At 45.1% G+C, this 6,000-nt stretch overlaps 1 long non-coding RNA gene across 3 annotated transcripts in view; it reads left to right on the forward strand.

Annotated features, from left to right (window-relative positions):
- The window catches only part of LOC308594418, a 42,820-nt gene extending 38,078 nt beyond the window's left edge, over nucleotides 1-4,742 (forward strand). For 2 of the 3 annotated variants that reach the window (XR_014011457.1, XR_014011458.1), the window contains one exon: nucleotides 1,406-4,742. This is a non-coding gene — a long non-coding RNA (uncharacterized lncRNA). The remainder of the gene's footprint in view (nucleotides 1-1,405) is intronic. The other variant, XR_014011459.1, reaches the window with a different exon arrangement.
- Nucleotides 4,743-6,000: the final 1,258 nt, after the last annotated feature.

Below are 6,000 nucleotides of genomic sequence, written 5' to 3' on the forward strand. Positions count from 1 at the left end.
TTTCACATAAACATCTGGTTGGCCACTGAGAGAACAGGATGCTGCACGAGATGAGACACTGACCTGATGCTGCAGTCTCTTCTTATGCTGTCACATGGAAGAGGGACAAGCTTGTGTTCTCCTGCTCCAGAGGGTAGAAACAGAACCAATGGCTTCAAGTTACAAGAAAGGAGATTCCTGTGATAGCCTGGGACTTGGGCTCGGACCCAGAACCAGAGGAGTCTCAGTCCGCATTGGATCCTTTGCCTCAGGCAGCATCTGTACCAAGTCTGGGGCCTGATTCTGAAGAGCCCCAGTCTGCACAGGTTCCCCTGCAACAATCACCAGCTGGGCCGAGTCAGGGGCCTGACTCGGATTACCTTGTGGGGATTACCTTGTTGCCTTCAGCTGGGCCATCACTTACAGCTGCTCCACTACCAGTTGGGTCAGGAGAGGCTGAGGTGGCCCCTGGGTCTAGTAACCCACCGACATCTCCTGAACTGCAGAGACTAAGGTCTGAGAGAAGAAGAGACCTGAGTACTCGCAGGAGAAGTGCTCGCCTTCAGGCAAGACAGGGAGGTGAGTCACCGGGGATCAGGACTGGCCGTTACCCTGACAAAGATAAAAGGCTGCCGGACCCCACCCCAGGTTGCGGGAGCAACACTGCTGTTTGCTAGAACCTGCCTCAGACCCTGTGCCAGACCTCGCCTGGTTTCCTGCCTTGTGTCCTGCCTTGGCCCTGTCGGATTTTGTCTCCTCGCGGAATCCTTGGATTTGGAACCGGACCTGGACCGCATTGCTCGGGTTAACCCCCAGGCCCAGCACAATTCTGACTAAACATCAGGAAGAACTTTCTACCAGTAAGAGCTGCTCAACTGTGGAATGGTCTCTCTCGGAATGTTGTGGACTCTCCTTCCTTGGAGGTTTTTAAGCAGAGGTTAGATGGCCACATGGCATGGATGCTTTAGCTGAGATTCCTACATTGCAGGCGGTTGGAATAGATGACCCATGGGGTCCCTTCCAACTCTACAATTCTATGATTCAATGAGTCTATGTTTTTATGTTCTGAAGCAACAGTTAGCTGGCTGGCCTGAGGCTTGCAAGGCTCTCTGTGACATCAGAACAGCCGGACCATAGCAGCTGCAGCCTAGAGCGGCTCACTTGATGCTTGAATGAGACCTGCTGATGTCAAAGGGCCTTAAAAGGCCATGTATTCTGAGGGCACTTCTGTTGGAAGAGAAGGCTGAAATGCTGTAGAGACTTTACAACTTTTCAGGGGAAACAATTCAGAAAGCTATTTCAAAGTCCTTCTCTTATTAAAGTATCTTTCATCGTGTCTTTTCTCCCTTCTCTTAAGATTATCCCCCTTATTTCTCAGGCTGCTCCTCCTTGAAATTAAATAATAATTTAATGTTTCTCATTTTAGACTAGTAAGAACTCCAATCAAGGGATTAGGAGTCTGCGGTTATTACTTGCAGAAGAAGAACGGGTTGAGTGTTAAAACTACTCTTTCCCGTCAAGCTATTGTTAACAAAAGAGAGAGAGAGAGGGAGAGGAAAGCTGTTAATGAGGCAGCTTCTCCTTGCTTTTTATAGCCGGAATCTGTTGGAGAACCTTTAGATAAGGAAAAGAGGGAGAGAGAAAAAACCCACTTGATACGTGTGACTTCATTCACGTGGGCAGGTAAGGGCAAAAATTGCTGTTCCCTGGGATCATACTGAACGTTAACAGTGGGAGGGGTATCTTTTCCACTGTGTTTTGATATGCTAGAAGAAGCTTGAAGGCTGAAAACTTGAAGCAAAAACGCATATACAAAAAGGAGAAAAATTATAACTAGAGGATAGGCATGTGTGTTATCTTTTCAAGTGCAACTTTAAAGTTCAGGCATTAATCTGGAACCATATGATGTCACTTCCCCTCCGAGGCTATTTTTGCTATTTTTAAATGTCGACTGTACAAGTCTTATTTTATTTTTACTTGCTTTGGAGGGCTGAATTAGATGCTATCTACTGATGGGATCGTGGCCTTGGCAGCTTCATGGGAAGCTGCCTCATACGAAATCAGATCATTGGCCCATTTAATTCGGTATTGTGTACACTGATTGGCAGCATCTCTCCAGAGCTCCAGGAAGGGATCTCTCCCAGTTCTACTTGGAGATGCTTAGGATTGAATCCAGGACATTCTTCATGCAAGAATTTACCACCGAGCTATGGTCCTGCGCAATTTTTGTGTGTGAATACAATATTTACAGTCATAGAGTGAAAGCCACAAAGTCAAGAAGTACACAAGAACAGTCTGGCGTCATCCAGATCAAGGAACCACCTCTAGCTGTAGCATTCTGTCTATAGCAGTGGTCAAAATAAGGCTCCTTGGATGCTGACAAACAAATTAACCACCCAGGGAGAACATTCTCTTTGGCATAAACAGAACCTTTGAGTCACTTAGAAGGCCCACATCAGCCTTTAAAAAAGGTATGAATTCTTTTAACTTCTGCCCTCGGTGACCACTGAGAATGTGCATTGATAAATGGACCACTTTGGGCTTAAGAGTTCTGGAAGCCAGAGTCCAACATGCTCAGAAAACAAAACAAAAGGGAATGACAAATACTTAGCTGTTGTCAAGTTCAGCTCAGGGATGCCTTCCAGTCTTGCCTGTGGCTACTAAGCAAAACATGGAACCAACTTGTGACTTAGGGAAGCTTTGAGGAAGAGACGGGGGGCACATTAAAAACATCTGGTTAGGAGTAGGGAAGAGAAGATTTAATGAGTGAAACAGTTGGGAAATAACCAGAGCATTGTAGACATGTTAATGAAAAGGTGGAGGCAAGCCAAGTCTGCCTGCACTGTTCTCATTTAGGTCAACATACCCAGAATTTCTGGACCACTTCTCCCCAGGTTAGATTCACAAGCAGTGTTCAAAACTCCCATTGCTCTTAGGCGCATTTTGCGACAGGGAATTTCATTAGCAAGAGCGGTTTCTGAGCTCTGGACACAGTACCGCACCTAAAATTTCAGATTAAAACTGCAGAGTGGAAGGAAAGTAGGACCTGTTTCTGCCTCCCCACTTCCACCTACTCTCTAAAGACTGGAGAAGAGACCCCCTTAAGAATATTAGGGGGGTGGGCAGGGGAAAGACTAGACCATGTGAAAAATGAACATAACACAGTGGTACCTCGGGTTACAGACGCTTCAGTTTACAGACTCTGCTAACCCAGAAATAGTACCTCAGGTTAAGAACTTTACTTCAGGATGAGAACAGAAATTCTCGTGGTGGTGCGGTGGCAGCAGGAGGCCCCATTAGCTAAAGTGGTACCTCAGGTTAAGAACAGTTTCAGGTTAAGAACGGACCTGCAGAATGAATTAAGTTCTTAACCTGAGGTACCACTGTATTTTAGTTGCAGTTCATTCATTTGCAGCTTTTTATTCTTGTTATAAAAAAGTGTGCCTAGACTTCTGTTGTTGCGCCCATAACCTAGGTTTAAGGGGCCATTTAGCTCCTAGCTTTCATACCTCAGTTTCTAACACAAGGAAGTTGGAGATTCCTGATGGGTAGAAGACATTTGAGGGATTTCATGGGAAACTAGGAAAAGATCTGATCAGATTTACAGCAATTCCTAGGAAGGTGAAGTTGATGCAACATATCCTAATACATGTTTGTAAGCATCCAACAATACTAGGATTTCTAGAAGATTGCCTTTCCCCCTATAATGCTCATCAGATGAAACCCTCCTAGTGGTGCTCCCTGAATTCACCTTGTTGTCACCCTGTTGTTCCCAGGTGACTGAAGACAAGGCGCCCCGCCCCCGAATGATCCAGAGATGGCGTCATGAATGAGCCAGCTCCAAGTGAAGGTTTGCAGCCAACTACAGAAAGCAGCCAGGAATAGAGAAGCTTAGATGTTAGTCAGGCAAAGGAGAGCCGGCAGCTGCAGACTTCAGCTCTTCCTGACCTTGACATTCAGCATGATAAGGCAGTAGCTAAGAGCAGGCAAGAACACAGCAAAAGCTCGCAGGAAGCACAAACAGGAGCAAATAGACTCACAGACAGCCTCTCAGAACAGGAAGAGGTTGGAGCTGATCCACTAAGTCCTAAGAGTCAGTGAATGGGAGGGCTGCTAGATAGGAAGCAAAACAAGAGACGTAAAGGTCGTAAGTTCAATATCTTCTGTAGATGCCAGAAAGACTCTTCAGAAGAGTCATCTTGAGTAATGATGCCAGAGGCATTGTTCAAGTCGTCCAAACCTATCTGTTTGTTTTGCAAAAATAAATCCTCCTTTTTCATTACCTACGCTTACTGTGTTATCAGGCTGGGAACCTGGACTCCTGACAGATACCCTGCCCCGTTGCCAGTAGAAATCACCCCAAATGGCATCTATTCACGTTGTGATTTGGGTGTCGGTCTCTGGTGCACAGTCCTGGTGTCTGCTACACATAGAAGCAATTTCCCACATTATTGGGGGGGGTTTCCTGTGCACTTACTTCCTGTTGTTTACGAAAGGAGATTCCAACTAAATATTGGAAGGAACTTTCTGATGGCAAGAGTCGTTTCATAGTGGAATGGACTGCCTCAGAAGGTGTTGGACTGTCCTTGCTTGGAAGTTTTCATATTAAGGTTGGATGGCCATCTTTCAGTGATTCTTTAGCTGGGATTCCAAAATTTCGTGGAGTTGGACTAGATGACCCTTGGAGTCCCAGCTCTACAATTCTATGATTCTAAGAGGTGATACTAAGAATTGAACCTGGGACCCTCAACATACAAAGCTGAGCAAGCACCTTTCTCGTGATTCTCAGTGCAATCCGGATAGCAACCTCTGTTGGTGTGCATGCATATCACTTTATGGTCTGTTCTTTACCTTTTTTTAAAAAAATAAATAAATCTCAAATTGTGCTTCAAACTTATCAGTCTCAACCTGCAAACTGGTTGGTTTGGTGAAAGTTTTTAATGTGCTGAATTTAAAGCAGGCTGATAGGGAAGGGGGGGTCTTGAACAGTAGTAAACAGGTGCCTTCTTTTATGTTATAATCAGTCGTCTAAACACCTGTGAACTTTTGAGTTTAATTGGTCTACAGCTGGCCCTGAATCTTTGTTGTAAATTCAGGATGGGAATGGCTTGATTTACAATAAATTTAAGAAGCATACCCTTGAGATCTTCCCCTGCTTTCCTATGTGTATCTAATGCTACCAAGGAATGATTCCCTCCACCTTTGTCTGTAATGCAGTTCTTGGTTAATGTAGAGCAATGTCCCTTCCATCCAGTATTCCCATAGCAAATACTAATTTACAATCAATATAGCCAGTTCTGTGATGAAAGGTATGTGTGTCTATATGTGTTTCTATGTTGCACAAAGGGTGGGGTGGAGACCTTAATTGGAGTTGGGAAATTTCTTTTTATAGAGATAGGAACACCCAGTCCAAGAGATAAGATACAGGCTTTGCCCTTACTACAAATGAAGGTGTGTGTTTTTTGCCCACCCTCCATATGGGCTATCAGGGACCATGCTGAGGAGGGCTGTACTGAGGAAGAATAACGGGAGCCACCACCTCATCCTGATTCTGATCCTGAATCTTCCCAGGAACAGGCGGACAGTATAGATTTGGAACAGTGGTTTGCAGAGGGGCATAGTTCAGAAGGCAGAAGCTGGGAAATACTGAATGGGAAACAGCTAGGAGAAGAAAAATTGGAATAGAGAGGGTTAACAGTTTCACAGACTTTGGACAACATTCCTCCAGCACCTTCCCCAAGGTCAAGAAGAGCTCAGAAAGTCTCAGAACAGAGAACACAGAAGGTACAAACTCAGAATCCAAGACGCAGGAGTGACGTTGATTAATAGGGACGGAGGGGGTGTGAGCCTTACTTGGGAGCACTGACATTCTAGGTAGACAGCTTCTTTTGTCTCTCACTGTGATTATTAAAGAATCTAACTGATATGTTTTTTCGCTTGATCTCTTCTTATTTACTGCCACGGGGGAGGAAGCTGATTCCCCAAAGCCTGACATGGGCAAATGATGCAAGGACCCCAGGA

This window comes from Podarcis bocagei (assembly GCF_964188305.1).
Source record: "Podarcis bocagei genome assembly, chromosome: 9".
Classification (NCBI taxonomy): Eukaryota; Metazoa; Chordata; class Lepidosauria; order Squamata; family Lacertidae; genus Podarcis; species Podarcis bocagei.